The following is an 8634-nucleotide window of genomic DNA, read 5'->3' as shown; positions in this document are numbered from 1 at the left end:
TTAAATATTACGTTAGAAGGATAAAATACGTCAAAAAATTAAATGTGCAGGTGGAATAGATGTTATACCAAAGAATAAGGCGATATACTGAAGATTTAAATGAGTTGTTGGAAGATCGAATGACATGTCAAAAGAGTGGACAATATACTAAAAGCTTCAAAGATATGCTGGATCAGTGGTTGATGAGTCAAAGTATTGATCAAGATCATTTTGGATTGCTATTAAGCTAAATATTTCCTACCAATCTCGAAGCCATTGAGCTTGAAGCATAGCTTAATTGAGTCCTTTAGAAAGCTCAACTAGTGGCCTAAACTAGGCCCAAGGGATGACACTACCTAAGTAAGTCAACAAGATAGTGCTTTGTTAACTTTTCTGATGGTAGTACCATCTATGGTGATAGTAGTATCGCTTAGAAATCAAATTTTATGATGGTTGACCGTCAGAGCTCATCAAAAGTTATGATGATAGTAACATCCACTATCAGTGGTATTACCACTAGTATTATAGTAGTGTTGTCCATATCCTAAAATTTTAGGGATTTAAATTTTTTACTATATTTTTAAAGCCTTTTGGGGTCTATAAATATCCCACTTAGACTCGGTAGATGAAGCATCCATTTTTTAGTATATAAAGTATTGTAACTCTATTTTTTAGCATTTATTTGAGTCTCTTGCTCTTTTTTACAAAGTGACAAGAGGGAAAATGTTTCTTATAAAATAATGAGTGTAAAGATTTTTTCCTAAGTCTAAAAAAGTAAAAAATATTATAAAGAGTTATTGATTTTTACTTTTTGGAAGTAAGATTGATAGTTAAAGCCCGTGATCTCGAGGGAAGAGGAATCCAAAATAGATATAAGTTAGAAAGATCGAATCTCTATAAATCAGTTTATATTCATTCTCTTATTTATGACTTATGTTCATAGTTGTTTACTTATTATCATCTACTTTATTTATAACTCTTCGTAGAACTTAATATTTGGTTGATCATATCTTTGAAATATATTATTTTCTTGATCTACCTTTAAAATTAGTTAAAATTTACCATAACACTAATTCACCCCCCATTTTAGTATTATTAAGATCCAAACAATTAGTACCATAGTAAGGTTCTCTCAATTGGATTAACACTCAAGAGAAATTTAATAGCATTTTTAGGCAATCAAGAGGATCACTCTATCACATGTCATCTTATGTTCAATAGAACAAACTACACCCATTAAAAAATTAGAATGAGGATTTTCTTACTTTCTATAGATTATGATTTTTATCTAAATTAGTAGATGAATAGAATGATTTTGAAAAGAGTATTTTATTTAATTATTAAAACAATGAATGTTTTATTTTATATTAAATAAAAATAAGTTCAATCAAGTTTCTATTTGTGACACTGCATATTATATATAATATATGCTTCAAGTCATTTACAAACACACAAGTAGAGTAAAAGAATCTAAGATTAAATTTTTAGTTCAAAATTATGAATTATTTAAAATGAAATTAAATGAATATATTAGTTATATATGTACCCATTTTACAGATATTGTCAATGGACTAAAAGTATTTGACAAAAATTACAATAAGTAAGATTTTAAGATCGCTTTCGAAGAATTAGGACCCATAGATACTCGTAATCCAAGATGCTAAAGATTTGAATAATCTTCTCCTTAAAGAACTTATAAAATCACTAATGACCTATACGATTACTTGTAAAGCACAAGAAGAAAAAAATTTATCCAAGAAGAAAAAAGGCATTGCCTTGAGTACGATAGACGAAGACTTAAACTAAGATAGTTTAAGTGATGAAGAAATAAACCTTCTCAGAAAGAAAACTAAAAAGGTTCATAAATAAGAATACATCAACTCAAATAAGCAAATGGGCTAGCTAAGACTAAAACCAATCTAAAGAAAGACACAATGATAAACTAAGATTACAAAAAGCTAAGACAATTCAAAGTGAATGTCCTTAGTTGGAAAGGAAGACCTCATCGTTAACGAATCATAAGGCATTCAAAATAATATGAGATAAATCAAGTTAACTAAATGTAGTAGAACAAACTATTGAATAATAAGTGATAAATTATGCCTTCATGACTTTTGATAATGAGATAACAAATACTCTTGAAATCTCTTTATTGTATAATGAATTACTTATATTTCATAGCTTATATGATGAACTTAAAAAGATTGATAAAAAATATTGTTCATTAAAAAAGGATCATTCTTTACTCATTAATGAGTTTGATATACTAAAAAATAGTTATGACAAATATATTCTTTGCATTAAATATGAAAAAATTATACATGTTTACAGTTAAATCCTCTCAATATAATTTTCTCAATATGTCAGTATAATCCTATCAAGGTATAATAGGAAGATATCTGGATGTTTCAATGAGAGGATTTCTCGGTAAGGAGAACCAAGCAATTAAGGGAGATAGGTCATGGTCATCATAGCTATTTTCCTTCCCTTGTGCTTGGGTTATATCGAGTGAACCTTTGGTCTTAATGACTCCTTTTCAAAGGATATTTAATTTGAATATTATGTTTTTGGACTTTTCTATTGTATTGCTGCAGTTGAATATTATAGCATGTATCTCAATTATACCTCAGGAAGCTGCTTGGAAGTTGCGAGATTGACTTTAGTGCTAATATGAAAGGCTACTTAAGAAATTCATTAGTGCTATTAGACTTTAGTGCTAATCTGAATAAAGAGAAATTCATCCTTCAAATTATATCTAATTAAGAAGTGCTTCTTCTTATCTTTCAGCTACGGCAACACCAAAAAAAAAAAAAGGTCAAGGTGGTCAACTTGTCAAGATTGATCATATTATGGACCTATAAATTTCTCAACTCAAATCAATGTTTCATTCCTTTAGCGACCTCTCTATAAAAAAATTAATGCTTATGTCTAACTTATCATTTTTACGGTAAAAACAAGAGTAATTTATCAAATAGCTCCCTCACTATTATTTTTTAATCAGATGAAACTTTTCTATTCATTATTTTTTATGATAATGCCTTTATTTTTTTCATTTGGATAAAAATATCCTCACTCCTTTGATTAAGTCACAATGGAACATATGTACAATTCATGGTTCATGTCTTTTTATAAACTAGTTCAGTTCAATTTTTCTTCCCCTCTTCTACCTCTTTCCTCTCCCTCTTCTCTATCTTTACTCTACCTCCACCTCCTTTACCCCCTTCACCTTCTCTTTCTTATTTTCCTCCTTTGATCCCTCTACCTCCTCCTATTGAATCTTAGATTTTGATGATAAAATCAATCAATAAAATTTAATGAATTAATATTCTTTTAAGATAAGTGATGTAAAAAATACTTCAATTATAGACTTAGACCATCGAATAGCTAAATATTGAGTTAAAGAGTCAGACATTGTGTCGAAAGATTATCATGCTAGAATTGGATGTCAAAGCCAAAGGATTGATTGACATGCTGAAGATTAGACTTCTTGATATAGGTTTGGGCATTGTGAATGAAAGATTAAATATTATGTTAGAAGGATAAAATACGTCGAAAAATTAAATGTGCAGGTGGAATAGATGATATACCAAAGAATAAGGCGATATACTGAAGATTTAAATGAATTGTTGGAAGATCGAATGACATGTCAAAAGAGTGGACAACATACGAAAAGCTTCAAAGATATGCTGGATCAGTGGTTGATGAGTCAAAGTATTGATCAAGATCGTTTTGGATTGCTATTAAGCTAAAATAGAGCCTACCAATCTCGAAGCCATTGAGCTTGAAGCATAGCTTAATTGAGTCCATTAGAAAGCTCAACTAGTGGCCTAAACTAGGCCCAAGGGATGACACTACCTAAGTAAGTCAACAAGATAGTGCTTTGTTAACTTTTCTGATGGTAGTACCATCTATGGTGATAGTAGTATCACTTAGAAATCAAATTTTATGATGGTTGACCGTCAGAGCTTATCAAAAGTTATGATGATAGTAACATCCGCTATCAGTGGTATTACCACTAGTATCATAATAGTGTTGTCCGTATCCTAAAATTTTAGGGATTTAAATTTTTTACTATATTTTTAAAGCCTTTTGGGGTCTATAAATATCCCACTTAGACTTGTAGATGAAGCATCCATTTTTTAGTATGTAAAGTATTGTAACTCTATTTTTTAGCATTTATTTGAGTCTCTTTCTCTTTTTTACAAAGTGACAAGAGGGAAAATGTTTCTTATAAAATAATAAGTGTAAAGATTTTTTCCTATGTCTAAAAAAGAAAAAAATATTATAAAGAGTTATTGATTTTTACTTTTTGGAAGTAAGATTGATAGTTAAAGCCCGTGATCTCGAGGGAAGAGGAATCCAAAATAGATATAAGTTAAGAAGATCGAATCTCTATAAATCAATTTATATTCATTCTCTTATTTATGACTTATGTTCATCGTTGTTTACTTATTATCATCTACTTTATTTATAACTCTTCGTAGAACTTAATATTTTGTTGATCATATCTTTGAAATATATTATTTTCTCGATCTACCTTTTAAATTAGTTAAAATTTACCATAACACTAATTCACCCCCCATTTTAGTATTATTAAGATCCAAACAATTAGTACCTTAGTAAGGTTCTCTCAATTGGATTAACACTCAAGAGAAATTTAATAGCATTTTTAGGCAATCAAGAGGATCACTCTATCACATGTCATCTTATGTTCAATAGAACAAACTACACCCATTAAAAAATTAGAACGAGGATTTTCTTACTTTCTATAGATTATGATTTTTATCTAAATTAGTAGATGAATAGAATGATTTTGAAAAGAGTATTTTATTTAATTATTTAAACAATGAATGTTTTATTTTATATTAAATAAAAATAAGTTCAATCAAGTTTCTATTTGTGACACTGCATATTATATATAATATATGCTTCAAGTCATTTACAAACACACAAGTAGAGTAAAAGAATCTAAGATTAAATTTTTAGTTCAAAATTATGAATTATTTAAAATGAAGTTAAATGAATATATTAGTTATATATGTACCCATTTTACAGATATTGTCAATGGACTAAAAGTATTTGACAAAAATTACAATAAGTAAGATTTTAAGATCGCTTTCGAAGAATTAGGACCCATAGATACTCGTAATCCAAGATGCTAAAGATTTGAATAATCTTCTCCTTAAAGAACTTATAAAATCACTAATGACCTATAGGATTACTTGTAAAGCACAAGAAGAAAAAAAATTATCCAAGAAGAAAAAAGGCATTGCCTTGAGTATGATAGACGAAGACTTAAACTAAGATAGTTTAAGTGATGAAGAAATAAACCTTCTCAGAAGAAAATTAAAAAGGTTCATAAATAAGAATACATCAAGACTAAAACCAATCTAAAGAAAGACACAATGATAAACTAAGATTACAAAAAGCTAAGACAATTCAAAATGAATGCCCTTAGTTGGAAAGGAAGACCTCATCGTTAACGAATCATAAGGCATTCAAAATAATATGAGATAAATCAAGTGGGTTGAATGTAGAGCAAACTATTGAATAATAAGTGATAAATTATGCCTTCATAACTTTTGATAATGAGCTAACAAATACTCTTGAAATCTCTTTATCATATAATGAATTACTTAAAATATTTCATAGCTTATACGATGAACTTAAAAAGATTGATAAAAAATATTATTAATTAAAAACGGATCATTCTTTACTTATTAATAAGTTTGATATACTAAAAAATATTTATGACAAATATATTCCTCGCATTAAATATGAACAAATTATACATGTTTGCCTTTAAGTCCTCTCAATATAATTTTCTCAATATGTCAGTATAATCCTATCAAGGTATAATATGAAGATATCTCGATGCTTCGATGAGAGGATTTCTCGGTAACAAGAACCAACCAATTAAAGGAGATAGGTCATGGTCATCATAGCTATTTTCCTGTCTCTGTGCTTGGGTCATATCGAGTAAACCTTTGGTCTTACTGACTCATTTTCGAATGATATTTAATTTGAATGCTATGTTTTTGGACTTTTCTATCGTATTGTTGCAGTTGAATATTATTTCATGTATCTCAATTATGCATCAGTAAGCTGCATGGATGTTGCGAGATTGACTTTAGTACTAATGTGAAAGGCTACTTAAGAAATTCATTAGTGCTATTGGACTTTAGTGCTAGTCTGAATCAAGAGATATTCATCCTTCAAATTATATCTAATTAAGAAGTGCTTCTTCTTATCTTTCAGCTATGGCAACACCAAAAAAAAAAATGTTCAATGTGGTCAACTTGCTAAGATTGATCATATTATGGACCTATACATTTCTCAACTCAAATCAATGTTTCATTCCTTTAGCAACCTCTCTAAAAAAAATTAATGCTTATGTCTAACTTATCATTTTTGCCATAAAAACAAGGGTAATTTATCAAATACCTCCCTCACTATTATTTTTTAATCAGATGACACTTTTCCATTCATTTTTTTATGATAATGCCTTTATTTTTTCATTTGGATAAAAATATCCTCACTCCTTACATTAAGTCACAATGGAACCCATGTAGAATTCATGGTTCATTTCTTTTTATTAAACTAGTTTGAACCAATTTATCTTCCCCTCCTCCATCCCTTCCCCCTCCCTCTTCTCTACCTTTACTCTACCTCCTCCTCCTTTACCCCCTTCACCTTCTCTTTCTTATTTTCCTCCTTTGATCACTCTACCTCATATTGAATCTTAGATTTTGATGATGAAATTAATAATAAAATTTGAACTAATATGCTTTTAAGATAAATGATATAAAAATACTTCAATTACAGACTTGGATCGTCGAATAGCTAAATATTGAGTTAAAGAGGCGAACATTACGTTGAAAGATTATCATGGTAGAATTGGATATTAAGCCAAAGGATTGATCGACATGCTGAAGATCAAACTTCTTACTATAGGCTTGGGTATTATGCTTGAAGTATTAAATGTTATGTTAAAAGGATTAAATGCGACAAAAAAATTAAATGTGCAGGTGGAATAGACAATATACCAAAGAATAAGGCAATATAGAAGGTTTAAATTAATTATCAAAAGATTGAATGACATGTCAAAAAAGTAGATAACGTGCTAAAAGCTTCAAAGATATGCTGGATTAGTGGATGATGTCAAAGTATTGATCAAGATTATTTTGGGTTGCTATTAGGCTAAAATAGAGCCTACCAGTCATAAAGCCACTGAGCTTGAAGCATAGATTAATTGAGTCCATTAGAAAGCTCAACTAATGGCCTAGACTAGGCCTAAGTGATGACACTACCTAAGTAAGTCAACAAGATAGTGCTTTGTTAATCTTTCTGATGGTAGTACCATCTATGGTGATAGTAGTATTACTTAAAAATCAAATTTTATTATGGTTGACCGTCATAGTCTAAGTTTACAGTTCGTCAAAAGTTATGATGATAGTAACATCCACTATCAGTGGTATTACCACTAGTATCATAGTAGTGCTGTTCGTATCCTAAAATTTTAGGGATTTAAATATTTTGCTATATTTTTAAAGCCTTTTGGGGCCTATAAATATCCCACTTGGACTTGGTTGATGAAGCATCCATTTTTTAGTATGTAAAGTATTGTAACTCTAATTTTTTAGCATTATTTTGAGTCTCTTGCTCCCTTTTACAAAGTGACAAGAGGGAAAATATTTCTTATAAAAGAATGAGTATAAAGGTTTTCTCCTAAGTCTAAGAAAGAAAAAAAATTATAAAGAGTTATTGATTTTTACTTATTGGAAGTAAGATTGGTAGTTAAAGCCCGTGATCTCGAGGGAAAAGGAATCCAAAATAGATATATGTTAGGAAGATCGAATCTCCATAAATCAATTTATATTCATTCTCTTATTTATGACTTTTGTTCATAATTGCTTACTTATTATCATCTACTTTATTTGTAACTCTTAGTAGAATTCAATATTTGGCTGATCATATCTTTGAAATATATTATTTTCTCAATCTACCTTTAAAATTAGTTAAATTTTACTATAACACTAATTCACCCCCCTTTTAGTGTCATTAGGATCCAAATAATTAGTATCATAGTGAGGTTTTCTCAATTAGATTAACAATCAAGAGAAATTTAATAGCTTTTTTAGGCAATCAAGAGGATCACTCCATCATATGTCATCTTATATTCAATGGAACAAACTATACCTATTAAAAAATTAGAATGAGGATTTTCTTTCTTTCTATATATTATGATTTTTATCTAAATTAGTAGATGAATAGAATGATTTTGAAAAGAGTATTTTATTTAAATATAAAAACTATAAATGTTTTATTTTATATTAAATAAAAATAAGTTAAATCGAATTTTTATTTGTGACACTGCATATTATATATGATACACGCTTGAAGTCATTTACAAACACACAAGTAGAGTAAAAGAATCTAAGATTTATCTTTTAGTTTATATTTATAAATTATTTAAAATGAAGCTAAATGAATCTATTAGTGATATATGTACCCATTTTACAGATGTTGTTAATAGATTAAAATCATTTGATAAAAATTACAATAAATAAGATTTTAAAATCGCTTCCAAAGAATTAGGACCCATAGATACTCGTAATCTAAGATGCTAAAGATTTGAATAATCTTCTCCTTAAA

This window comes from Musa acuminata, chromosome BXJ3-5 (assembly GCF_036884655.1).
Source record: "Musa acuminata AAA Group cultivar baxijiao chromosome BXJ3-5, Cavendish_Baxijiao_AAA, whole genome shotgun sequence".
Lineage (NCBI taxonomy): Eukaryota > Viridiplantae > Streptophyta > Magnoliopsida > Zingiberales > Musaceae > Musa > Musa acuminata.
This window is presented reverse-complemented; position numbering follows the sequence as displayed.